The sequence below is a fragment of the Equus asinus genome, chromosome 21 (genome assembly GCF_041296235.1).
Source record: "Equus asinus isolate D_3611 breed Donkey chromosome 21, EquAss-T2T_v2, whole genome shotgun sequence".
Taxonomy (NCBI): domain Eukaryota; kingdom Metazoa; phylum Chordata; class Mammalia; order Perissodactyla; family Equidae; genus Equus; species Equus asinus.
This window is the reverse complement of record NC_091810.1, coordinates 33,379,770-33,394,278: the sequence shown is the minus strand read 5'-3', so window position 1 is coordinate 33,394,278 and position 14,509 is coordinate 33,379,770.

The following is a 14,509-nucleotide window of genomic DNA, read 5'->3' as shown; positions in this document are numbered from 1 at the left end:
AAGGGAAACCTTAGGATTTAAAAGGCAAAAATCCCTAAATCATTACTACCTGCATGACACTTGGATATGCAGTGGATTTTTCAATATTATAAAAATTTAGTTTTTAATCAGTATTGTCTAGGTGTTATGGTCTTTGCCAAACATCCCATAGATGCCCAAATTTGCATTTATATCTTGGTAAATGAGCAAAATAGTTCATATTTACAGTGATTTAAACTCAAGATAGGATTTGGAATAAAATCTTCATCAGGTCCTTCTGTAAACAGCAACAAGAGATAATGAAAAAAAAAGAAACTATCATTTGGGGTCAACTATATACTAGCAAAGTGAAACTCCCTCATTATGAAATACAACGAGCCATCATTTAAAATAAAGCGTGAGGGGAAGTTCAGTGACAATGACAACATACGGACTTGATATAGAGCTTCTTTTAATTTTTTTCTCACTATTTGGGCTTTAGGCAACGGTAATGGGTTATAACGGCATTTTCATAAATGCTGACACGCTTTTCGGAGGAGATTTTCACAATATGGAGAAGTCACAGCTTTCACGATTAGCTGAAACTGAGGGGTCTGATCTTGCCTCCTCCAAGTCACATAATTCTCATTTTAAGTTAATAGAAGTTATGCTTCATTATTAAGGGGGGAATAGATTTCTAAATTATAGTCTCTTCTAGAAGAGTTATGATTGCAACCTCCATTAACACTGGGGAATGTTAAGAAGGCAACTCTTTGAATGTTGAGATAAAAATATGTCCCTCTAGTGGAGGGTTATATTTTATCTATAGCTGAGTAATTTTGACTCAAGCGACCTATATTGAGAAATAGATTTAATAGTGAAAAGATTGTGGATTGATGGCTTCCTGCCAGTCAGGAACAGAAAGTTCAGAACATTAACAGTAACTGGAGGAATATAGGACATGATGTTATTCCCAAAATTATCAGGAAGAGAAAATATAATAGAGGGGAAAAAAATAGTGTGAACTGTTTCCCACCTCTACCTCCCTGGATACTTAAGTTAATGTTTACTTAGCTGGAGTTTTTGTATCAGGTTTTTCACTTTTGGAATATCCAGTATTTTATAGGCTCTCCTCTAGTAAGAAATAAAGCAAAAGCTTTTGTTTATTTTTATAGCAATAACTGTGTCCTCAGTATATAATTCTCTGAAGCCCATTTCTGGTGTTCTAAGAAAATTTGCTGCTTCATCTGATAAAACCAGCATACACAGTACTCCTCCCATTTAAAGTCCAGATAAGAATGTCTTCTGGTCCTCAGAAGCAGGCTAAGGGCATCTCTCTAATAGAATTGCTTTTTCATGGAATTACTAGCTTTGAGAACCCAGGTATCTTGCTTCTCTTCCTTCCTCTCTCGCTGTCTTTCCCCTCCTCCCCACATCCTGCCCTCTTCCTCCTCTCTCTGCCTCCTTCCTCATTCTGCTCTTCTTCCTCCCATATTAGTTCCCATAACATTGCTGAAAAAGATCTGTCCCAGATTTTAAATACTTCGAAATTTTCATGATAGAAAACACACCCAGAATTTAATATGATTATTAGAAAAAGAACTGCAAATTCAATTTCTTATAATGACTTGCTACTATTTTATTGATTTTATGTCTTCAGGGCATAGCTGGTGTCATTTGAAATAGGTGGTAAAATGAAAAAAACTAACAAACAAATAAACCCCAAACAACCTGTATTTCTTCAATATATAATACAGACTGAAAAATGTTTCAAAAATTGAGGAACTATATCTCTGATTTTTTTTTTTTCTGTACTGGATGCTAAAAGGAGCAAGGAGGGGAGCAAGTATACACACATACACACAGATACACATCCATACATATGCTTTTGTGTATACATATACAGTATGTATACAAACAGATTCAATATCTCTGAAAGGATGCATAAGAAATTGTCAGTGAGATTGCCTTTAGAAAGAAACAGGAGAAGAAGATAAATTTAATTTTCACTATTTGTAACTATTTAAATTTAGAAAGACGATTAAAAGTACCTCCTTCTGTATAACTATTCACAATAACAAGCTGGTATTAAAGCTGATCTCCTCAATTACGTCTCCTAACTATATATCAAGTCTGAAATAAAGTGCTTATCCCAATACCTTGGCGGGAATCTCTTATGGATATGTTGATTAAATCATTTATTTATAATATGACAGACAGAAAATGACCGGATTACACTGGTAATTAGGGTCTAAGTTTTGGGTTCGTCACTGTAGGTTTATAGGATCTCCACTGAGAAAGAAATGCAGAAGATTTTGATGTAAGTCAACGAGAGACATTCTTATAAAACCAATTATAGGTTTGTGTATATGTATGTCTCCTTGAAATCTTATAGCATGTCTGAACATATTGTATAATACAGGAATACTACACTGTATCTGAACGTCAAATTTACAACTAATGTTCTAGGGTCAAAAGAAGATTTTGAAGAACTAATGAGAAAATAGATGGTCTGTATCAGTTAAGGATGGTTGAGTGAAAAAATGACTTAAAATAACAAGAATTGCATTTACTTGGCTCATGATTTTGTTGGGCACTTCTACTATGGTCTGGTCTCCCTCATGTGTCTGTGGTTGTCTGTGAGTGACCATAAAAGAGCTACAGGCTGGCTCTGATCATTAGTCTGGGGTCTCACATATTTCTGGGACCTCAACTGGCACAATTAGGCTGAATGGCCTCTGACCCACATTGTGTCTTCCTCCTGCAGGCTAAGCTGAGGTTGTACTCATGACTGAGCCAGAGTCTCGAGTCACAAAGTAGCAGCTAACCTGGCCTCTCAAGGCCCAAGCCTGGACCAGGCGCTCTGTCCCTTTGGCTGCATCCTGTTGGCCAAGCACTCCACAAGCCAGCTCAGATCCAAGGGGCTGGGAAACAGACTCACCTGTTGATGGAGGGCCTTCAAAGCTATATTGCCAGGGGAATGGATCCTGGAAAGGGAACCCCTGTGTTCACACGGTTCTGAGATTTGGAGGAAAGATCCTGAGTTGGGTGAAATGTATATTTTTATTTTTTTTTTCTTATTTTCCAAACAGTTTGAAAAAGAATAATGAATTGTAAACTTTGTTTTGGAAATGTGTCATAATAACTGCATGTCTTTTGTTTATTTTCATGTTCTACCACAATAAGAGCTGTAACTTACTGAGCACTCACAATGGATCAGATAGTCTACAACTCATAGGGTATTTTATGTATGTTTATCTCTCATTTTTACCACTATAGTGTAAGATAGATATCATTCCCAGTTTTCAGACAAGTAAATTAAGGTTCATCAGTAGACAATAAGTGGCAGATCCAGCCATTGATTCCAGATTTGGGTTGCTATAAAATTCAGGCCTTTTCATAATACAGTGGAGTCCCATATCTGGAACTAATTTTTGTGAATTCAACTATGAGTGCACCACATTGGGGCAAGGGAAGGGGATTGGAAGAGAATGAAAGGAAAAATAATTTAACTAACTCGTATAATCCAGCCAGTCATTTTACCCAGCGAGGATGTGTCCTACAGGAACTCTGAGTTGGGCGCTATAAATCCGCTGTTACCTTGGGTTATTTGCTGCTCCCAGTGGCCTCTGAGGCTGATGTACTTCTGATATTTTTGTTTCCTCTTAATAGTAATATCTCTGAATGCAAGCCAACTCCTTTATCTCATGTTTAGTCAGAGAAAAAATGATTGAATTCGGGTTAGAGGAAAAATCGCCTATCTTGTATGGACTGTGAGTTGTAATTCAGTCTCTGGTGTGTCACATTACTGAGGAATTTTCAAGGGTCATTTTCACTCTACATACTTTTCATTTTAAGAGCAAATTTCTGACCCTGAGCTTCAATAGGATGCAGATTCAGTTAACTATGTTGCGTTATCTGGAAAAACAGATTCTAATGTTTAAGTGATAAAATGCCTTTCTAAAGTGGGGTATATGATATTTACTCTGCAATCTTCAGGTGTGTTAATCTAGTTAGGCCTATCAGAAAAACAGGTGACAAAACTATGACAGTTTTACTGCAATGCTAAAAACACTGCTCGACCCATTTTGCAGAAGATCTAGATTTTGCATCATATTTTATAAATGAACCACAAGTTAATTTATAAAAAAAAAAATTCTGCAAGGACGATGATAGTTTTGTTAATAAGTACACTTAGCTGTTAATTATCATAAAGTCAGCATGAAAAACAGTTTATAAATTGACACGAGCAAACAAAATTATCACAAGCATTTTATTTTATAATGCTCAATTTTTATTGAAATAAAACACACTGTAGACACATGTGTGAACAGAAATCACAAACAAGTACATTAGAAGCCCCTTCATGCTCCTTTCCATACATGACTCCCAGCACCCTTCAGAGAAACCAGGATTCTGATTTTGACAGTGTAGATTAATTTTGTCTGCATTGTACCTTATTCAATGGAATCATATGGTATTACTTTTCTGTGTGTCTGACTTCTTTTATTCAACACTGAGCTTGTAAGTTGATCCATGAGACTGCACATCATCGCAGGTGGCTCATTCTCATTGCTGATGAGAGACTATACCACTATTAATCCATTCCATTGGAATGAGCATTTGGGTAGTTCTCAGTCTGGGGCTATTAAAAATAATGCTGCTATAAATATTCTAATGCATGTCTTTCTAATACATGAGTAATACATGAACATTTCTGTTGTGAATGTACCTAGGAGTGGAATTTTTGGTTCATGGACCATATATGTTTCCATCTTTGGTAGAAAATGTCAGCTTTCAAAAGTGGTTGCCAATTCACAATCACATCAGAAATAGATAAGGGCTCCTAACACTAGAATTTTCTATTTCTTTCATCTTAGCCAGTATGGTTACCTCTTACCTAAAATAATGTAATGATTGAAGGTTCCTATAATTAATATATATCATCTCAAGTTTCCGGGTTAGCAGTGCCAAGAAGATAATTATTAAAAGAATCCTTTGATTATTAGAGGGAAGATATTGTTCTTCTTAACAGTTACGTTGAAACTCTCCCTCATGAAAACAGAGCAGAGAATAATTATAGAGTTAACTTAAAAGTGATGATAGCTGGTTTGTGTTTATTTTTGGGCCTTCTCCTTTATCTTATCAAACTTCTGGGAATAACCAACCCATGCTTTATATTCATTTTTTAAAAAAACAAACTTTTCAATGTAAAAGTCTTTTCTTTTCCATTGTATCCAGTGACTTTGTTTTTTTTTCTAAATATGGTTAAGGTCTGATTAAAGTTAGAAAACAATCCTTTCAAAGCAGTCTTATGCATTACAATCCTAAGGCCCAACTCTATGTAGAAGAAATATCTGTGGTTTCATTTTCTTACTATATGCTTAAGTTAAAGAAGCCCCATTATACATACAAGTTCCCCTTTGGCATCTCAAAAGATAAGTATTTCTCAAAATAGTAAGTCAATAGAGATCATGTGATTTTTGGAGAAAAAATTTTCATAAGTATTTAGTTAGGGAGCTGTGATTTATAAAGTCAGTAACAGCATTTTTGTGAATTGCTCAATAAATTGTAAATAGGTTTTAAAAGTTAAAATAATAGAAGTTACAAGAAGATGATAGTATCACTCTACAAAGTTAATGGTGGTAGGACTTTGAAGGTTTGTATTTCTTAATTGTAAATATGCTTTCAAAGGCCTTTAAATCAAGGATACACTCATTTGCAGACAATTTTAATTATTTTGCTTTAATTGTATGAGTTGGTTCATTTCTAGTAACCTTAATGGAAAAATCACAAGAAGTACTGAGCCATGTGCAGTTTAACCACTAATTATTTTAATTATTCCTTATATGAAAAGAGGCTATTTATATTGCTATGCAGGTCATGACTTTTCTGAACAGTGTATTCTAATCAAATGGGTGAATGGCGACTGGTTTGAGCAGAGTTCAGATTAAAACAACAGAAATTCTACTTTTAACACACCTAGATGTGCAGTCAGAGGAACTTAGTGAAGGCAAACTTATCACATAGAAGAAGAAAGTGATTATGATGAAAGTATGAAGATGTCCAAGAGAAGGTGACATCAGCAAAAAACTTCACGTCAAAAGAACTCTTGGAGATATTTCATGACATTGGAAGCTCAAGGATAAAATGTTGGAAGGTGATTCATACTAGAAAGGTGTATGACAATTTGCCAAGGCATAGAAAAGATGCTAGCTCAGTATCATAAGTTCTGTGATGAAAAGAGGAAGGCAAGCACTGTTAAAACTACTCTTGATACATTTTATTTCCCAAAGAAATAAAATATCTTGTCTAATGCAGCTTGGGCTGCCATAACAAAATACCATAGATTGGGTGGTTTAACAACAGAAATTTATCTTTCACAGTTCTGGAGACTGGGAAGTCTAAGCTCAAGGTGCTGGCAAGGTAGGTTTCATTCTGATGCCTCTTTTCTTGTTTTGTAGGTGACCATCACCTCCCTGTATGCTCACATGACTTCTTGTTTGTGTGCTTGCACACAGGGAGAGGGATATCTCTCTCTCTTTCTCTTCCTATAAGGCCATCAATCCTAACAAATTAGAGCCCCACCTAAGATATCCATCTTAAGGATGGGAACACATTTATCTATCAGCTCCCAGCCCCTAGTGGTCAGAAGCAGCCCCATGGATATTAACTACCTCACACTTCCAGGAATTAGGCAGTTTCTTGAAGGCACCCCATGCCATGATATCTTATATAAGTTTTGGGGAAGGAAGCAAGAAGGACATGTGACAAAAACTTCACATTAAAGGAAATCTTGGAGCTATTTAATGACATTGAAAGTGCAAAGGATAAAATGTTGGAAACTGAGCCAACCTTAGAAAGGAGTGAGTCACTTTGAGGTTGCACCAGGACAAAGCTGGTCAAAACTTGAAATAAACCATCATCACATCAGTGGCTGGAGTGAAAGATGGGACAAGGAGGTTATGCACCCAACATAGAAGCACCTAAATATATAAAGCAAATATTAACAGACCTAAAGGGAGAAATAGACAACAACACAATAATAGTAGGGGAATTTAACACGTCATTTACATCAATGGATAGATCATACAGGCAGAAAATCAATAAGGAAACATCAGCTTTAAAAGACATATCAGACCAAATGGACTTAACAGATATATATGGAACATTCCATCCAAAAGCAAGAGAACACATATTCTTCTCAAGAGCACATTAAATATACTCCAGGATAGATTGTATGTTACGCCACAAAACAACTCAATAAATTTGGGAAAATTGACTCATATCAAGCATCTTTGTTTGACCACAATGGTATGAAACTAGAAATCGATTATAAGAAGAAAACTGAAAAATTCACAAATATGTGGAAATAAAACAGCATGCTACTGAACAACCAATGGGTCAGAGAAGAAATCAAAATCAAAATCAAAAAATACCTCGAGACAAATGAAAATGGAAATACAACATATCAAAACTTATGGGAAGCAGCAGAGAAGTTCTAAGAGGGAAATTCATAGTGATACTGCCTACATCAAGAAACCAGAAAAATCTCAGATAAACAACCTAACTTTACACCTCAAGGAACCAGTAAAAGAAGAACAAACTAAGCCCAAAGTTAATAGAAGGAAAGAAATAACAAAGATCAGAGTGGAAACAAATGAAATAGAGACTAAAAAGACTATAAAAAAATCAATGAAACTAAGAGCTGGTTCTTTGAAAACATAAACAAAATTGACAAACCTTTAGCTAGACTTACCAAGAAAAAAAGGGAAAGGACTCACATAAAATAAGAAATGAAAGAGGAGATGTTGCAACTGATACTACAAAAATACAAAGGATCATAAGAGACTACTATGAACAATTATATGCCAACAAATTGGACAATCTAGAAGAAACGGATAAATTCCTAGGAACATAGAACCTACCAAGACTGAATCATGAAGAATAGAAAATCTCAGCTCTCAACAGACTTACAAATAGTAAGGAGATTGAATCAGTAACCAAAAACATCACAAGAAACAAAAGTCCTGGACTAGATGGCTTCACTGGTGAATTCTACCAAAAATTCAAAGAAGAGTTAATATCAATACTCCTCAAACTTTTCCAAAAAATAAAATAGAAAGGAACACTTCCGAACCCATTTTACAGGGCCAACTTTACCCCGATACCAAAATCAAACAAGGACACCACAAGAAAAGAAAATTACAGGCCAGTATCCTTGATGACCATCAATGCAAGAGTCGTCAACAAGGTATTACCAAACTGAATTCAACAATACATTAAAAGGAGCATACACCATGATTAAGTGAGATTTATTCTAGGGAGGCAAAGATGGTTCAATATCCATAAATCAATCAATGTGATGCACCGCATTAACAAAATGAAGGATAAAGATCATATGATTATCTCAATAGATGCAGAAAAGACATTTGACAAAAATCACCCATTTATGATAAAAACTCTCAACAAAGTGAGCACAGAGGGAACATACCTCAACATAATAAAGGCCATATATGGCAAGCCCACAGCAAATATACTCAATGGTGAAAAGCTGAAAGTGTTTCCTCTAAGGTTAGGAATAAGACAAAGATGTTCAGTCGTGCACCACTATCTTCAACATAGTATTGGAAGTCCTAGCCAAAGGACTAGCCAAAGAAGTAAGATGCATCCATGTCACAAAAGAAGAAGTAAAACTGTCAGTATTTGCAGCTGACATGACAATATATATAAAAACCCTAAACACTCCACCAAAAGACTGTTAGAACTAATAAACAAATTCACTAAAGTTGCAGCATACAAAATCAATATACAAAAATCTCCTTCATTTCTCTAATAATGAACTATAAAAAGAGAAATTAAGAAAACAATCCCATTTACAATTGCATCAAAGAGAATAAGATATGTAGGAATAAATTTAACTAAAGAGGTGAAAGATCTGTACACTGAAACTATAAGACATTGATGAAAGAAATTGAAGGCGACACAAATAAATAGAAAGATATACTGTGCTCATGGATTGGAAGAATTAAAAATTGTCAAAATGTCCATACTACCCAAAGTAATCCACAGATTTAATGCAATCTCTATCAAAATTCCAATGGCATTTTTGACTAAAATAGAATAAACAATCCTAAAATTTGTATGGAGCCACAGAAGACTTCAAATAGAGAAAGCAATCTTGGGAAAGCAGAACAGAGCTGGAGGTATCATGCTCCCCAATTTCAAATTATATTACAGAGTTATAGTAATCAAAACAGTATGGTATTGGCATAAAAACAGACATGTAGATCAAAAGAACAGAATAGAGAGCCCAGAAATAAATCCAAGCATTTACGGTCATTTAATTTATGACAGAGTTGCCAAGAATACATAAAGGAGAAAGGACAGTTTCTTCAACAAATGGTGTTGGGAAAACTGGACAGTCACATGCAAAAGAATGAAACTGAACCACTATCTTACACCATACACAAAAATTAACCTAAAATGGATTAAAGACATGAATGTAAGACCTGTAACCAGAAAACTTGTAGAAGAAAACATAGGTGGTAAGCTCCCTGACGTCAGTGTTGGTGATGATTTGTTGGATCTCACAGTAAAGACAAAGGCAACAAAAGCAATAAGAAACAAGTGGGACTATAGCACACTCAAAGCTTCTGCACCACAAAGGAAACCAACAGCAAAATGAAAAGGCAACCCAAGAAATGGAAGAAAATACTTGCAAACCATTTTTCTGATAAAGGATTATTATCCAAAAAATATAAGGAACTCTTACAATTCAAGAACAAAAACCAAATAACCCAATTAAAAAATAAACAAAGGAACTGAATAGACATTTCTCCAAAGAAGATGTATAAACGGCCAACAGGTATATGAAAAGATGGTCAACACCACTAATCATCGGGAAAATGCAAATCAAAACCACAGTGAGATCTCTCATACCTGGTAGGATGGCTATTATTTAAAAAACAAAAGATAACACATATTGGCGTGGATGTGGAGAAAAGGGAACCCTTGTACAGTTCAGGGAATGTAAATTGGTGCAGCCGCTATGGAAAAAAGTATGGAAGTTCCCCAAAAATAAAAATAGAGCTATCAAAAGATACAGTAATTCCACTTCTGGGCATATATCCAGAGGAGTTGAAATTGGGATCTTGAAAGATATTTCTACTCACACGTTGATTGCAGCATTATTCACAATAGTCAAGACATGGAAGCAGCCTAAATGTCCATCAAAAGACAAATGGATAAAGAAAATGTGGTATGCACACAGAATGGAACATTATTCAGCCTTATTAAAGAAAGATATACTGCCATTTGTGACAACATGAACGGACTTGAAGGACAGTATGCTGAGTGAAATAAGTCAGATACAGAAGGCCAAATACTACATAATACATACCACTTATATGAGGAATTTAAAATGGTCAAACCCAAAGAAGCAGAGAGTAGAATGTTGCCAGGGGCTGGGGGAAGAGGGAACCACAGAGGTATCTGTCAAAGGGTATGAGGTTTCTGTTATGCTAGACGAATAAGATCTAGAGATCTTCAGTACAGCATAGTGCCTATACTTAACGATACTGTATTGTATACTTAAAAATTTGCTAAGAGGGTAGCTCTTACATGCAGCACTTTTATAACAAAAAATAATAATAAAGAAGAAGGGAGGAGGAAACTTTTAGAAGTGATGGATATGTGTATGGTATAGACTGCGGTGATGGTTTCTGGATGTATCTCCAAATCCATCAAGATGCGTACATGAAATAGGCACCGCTTTTTGATTGTCAATCATAGCTCTAGAAAGTGGTTTTTAAAGAAGTGTATTCATATAATTTTCCATATTAATTTATTTAAAGATCAAAACCACATGATTTCAATAGATGTCAAATAAGCACTTGATAAATTCCACACTAATTTGTGATAAAACTTTTAGCAAATTATGAATAGAAAGGAATTTCTTTAATCTATTAAAAGTATCAAAGAAAAAAACTACAGCAGACATAATTGGTAGCCGCAAAACAGCAGAAGCATTACCTTTAAAACTAGGAACGAAATAAGGATCCCACGTTTACTGCTTCTATACAACATGTACCAGAGGGCCCAGCCAGTGCCACAAGGAAAGAAAGAGATGCAAAGAGTATAAGGATTAGAAAGGAAAAAACCAAGCTCTCATCATTTTTTGGCATGTGATTATCCTCAGAAAACTGAGAGGTCTATATAAATTAGTTAATACAATAATAGAATTTAGCAAATTGGATGTCGTGCCAACAATCAAAATTTGCATTTATATACACCAACTTAAAATTTATAAAACACAATTTTGAAAAGATAATGCTACGTTAGCAACAAAGAATATATGGTACTGAGGAACAAATTCAACAATAAATGTGTAAGACATGTGGAGAATATTATAACACTTTATTACTTTATTTTAAAGTATAAATAAATTATATAACCAATTTTACGAATAGGAAGACTTAATATTGTAGAAATATTAATTCTTCCAAGTTGATCTATAGATTAAATGAAATTCTAATCCAAATCTCAATAGACTTTTCAGAGGAGCTTTACAAACTGATTTTAAATTTTAATGAAAGATCAAATGCCCAGGAATAACCAAGGGACTTCTGAAGAAAAAAAAAAGAGGAAGAAGATGAAAGTGCTAGCTCTATGACATGGGAAGAACCATAATAAAGTTACAATAATTAGCACAGGATAGGGTGAGAGGCAAATTGACCAATGGAACAGACTCAAGAGTCCAAAAAGTAACCCACACTTATATAGCACTTTCATACATGATGGAGGCCATGCAAATTAATGCAAGAAAAGAAATGAACCTTTCGGGGCCAGCCTGGTGGCGCAGTGGTTAAGTGCACATGTTTCCCTTCAGCAGTTCGCCGGTTTGGATCCTGGGTGCAGACATGGCACCACTTGGCAAGCCATGCTGTGGTAGGCGTCCCACATATAAAGTGAAGGAAGATGGGCACAAATGTTATATCAGAGACAGTCTTCCTCAGCAAAAAAAAGAGGAGGGTTGGCAGCAGATGTTAGCTCATGGCTAATCTTCCTCCAAAAAAAGAAAATGAACCTTTCCACAAATGGTGCTGGGACAATTCATTAACCAAATAGAAGAAGACTAAATAAAACCAAAAATAAAAGAAAATAAAGTGAGATCCCTACCTCATGCTCATAAACAAAATCAGTACTTCATGAATTAAAAACGTATGTGAAGGTAAGTATTTAAAATTGTAGAAGATGATTATAGAGGATCTTCACAGCTTTAGGGTTACAACAGAGAAATTCATTCTCTCACAGTTTTGGAGGCTAGAAGTCTGAAATTACGGTGTTTGCAGGCCCACGTGTCTTTTGTTTTTTTTTCAAATTTTTTCCAAATTTTGTTGGCTGTTAACCTTAGGATTGAAGAAGCTCAATGAACCCCAAACAGAATGAAGTTCAAAACCACATAAAACCAATCACTATACTAAGAATAGATACATATATGGTAAAAACAACAGAGAGGCAAGGGCAAAATTAACCAAAATTCATGATAGCAGTTACCTCTGTGGGAAGGATGAGGGGATGTGATCAGAGAGGGCCACTCAAAGGCTTCAAATGTACTCCTATGTCTTTTTTAAGTGGCATAAAGGGTAAATGAGTGGGGCTTTTTCTTACCTTCTTTTTTTTTTGGCGAGAATGCTTGGCCCTGAGCTAACATCTGTGCCAATCTTCCTCTATTGTGTATGCGGGATGCTGCGACAGCCTGGCTTGATGAGCAGTGTGTAGGTCTGTGCCCAGGATTTGAACCTGCAAACCCTGGGTCACCAAAGTGGAGCACAAGAACTTAACCACTAAACCACCGGGCTGACCCCAGGTGTTTTTTTATTATTTAAATTGTATACATACAAAATATTTTTTGCCCATATAATAAGTATCACAATAAAAAATAGAAAAATAAATTAACGAAGTTGTTCATTCTCCTGTTACTTGTAACACAAGCTATAAACCCGGGAGTCATCCTTGACCACTCCCTCACCAATCAACTCCAATTAATTATCACCAGAGTTAATTCTCTCTCCTAAATCTTTCTACTACTCTCCATCCATTTTTAAGTGTGACTAATTCTCTTTCTCTTCAGCTTGAATCTATCAATCTTGCCCCACTAGCTATCTGAAGCAAAGAGATACGTAAATTGCCCAGGGCCACAAAGGCAGGAATTGGCAGAGACAGGATTTGAAATCTACTAGTCTTACTTGAGAGCGCACAATTTCTTACCCACCCATCAGCCTGCCTTGTGTTGAACAAGATAATACTGGGAAAGCCTTAGCCCCAGCCTCCCATGGGGTAATCGCTGGATAAAGGATAGATCGATTTCTTCTCCTCCAATCACCGCCTCACCTCTTTCTCTGCCTAACTCCTAGTTAGTCCCTACCTCTGAGCTCAAACCCCACTTCCCAGCGAATGCCTTCCTAACTCCTTTGCTCTAATGCAGCAAGTCCCTGATACTTGTCCTCACAGCACTCTACATTCCTGTCATCCCTCCTCCACTAGATCGCGACCTCCACAAGGGCAGGGGCCTGTTTCGACCACCACTGTAATGTACATAGCTCACCCCTGCCCTCTCTAGATCCTCCTCCTTCCATTCCTCAGTGAAAGCGGTGGGTCACCAACAGGCCTCTCTTGCATCCCAACAAGCAACCTGGCCTGCTGACCCTATCTGCAGGGCTGTGTGTGAGCCAAGTATGGGGGATGAGGAGACAGAGACCAGCCCTGGCCCACTGAGCCTGAGATGCCCTGCTCCACAAAAGGGACCTAGTGCCCAGGTGAGAATGAAAGAGACTTTGGGTACTCGAAACCTCAGTCTCTGGGATAGCTGGGTAACAAATAGCACTCCCTGTGCTTTTTTTTTTTTTTTTTAAATCCTCTCCCCTTGCTTGGAGTTTGGGTGGAAGTCACCTGGATGCCCAGCCCAGGTAAGCTGGGGCCACTAGGGGAATAGACCAAGATGACCATGCAGGGTAAGGTCAGAGTGGAGGTGGGGGGGTGCAGGGCAGGCACAACCAAGTCTTCCCCAGACGCCTATAAGTTTGAGTCCATAGAGGTTCGGCTCCTGTCCTTGGCAGCATTGAACACCTTCAGAGTTTTTGTCTGCGATCCCTCTGCCCTGCAGCAAGGCATGGTCACACCCTGAATCCTTAGTGTCCAGAACAGGGCATGACCAAGGGTAGATGTACAGGAAATGGGAGGTCCAGCTAAGCCCCGTGAGCCCTCAGCTGTGACTCAGGCGCCTCCTTGACAAGTCTTTCTTCTCTGACACATCCTTTCCTCGTCTCTGTGCCCCTCGTGAGTCCCCATATCGGTGGTGTTCTGTGTGTTGTGGGCTCAAAGAACACTTGTCGAATGAGTGGAAGCTTTCAGGTTGACTCTCTGAGCAGCTGCCAGGTTCAGTGTTCTCTCTGCTTGGAATGCTCTTTCCTCTTCATTCACCTACTCAGTTTATTTCCACATTCAAGGGATTACTAGGTGTTACACACACTCACTCAAGGTTCACTTC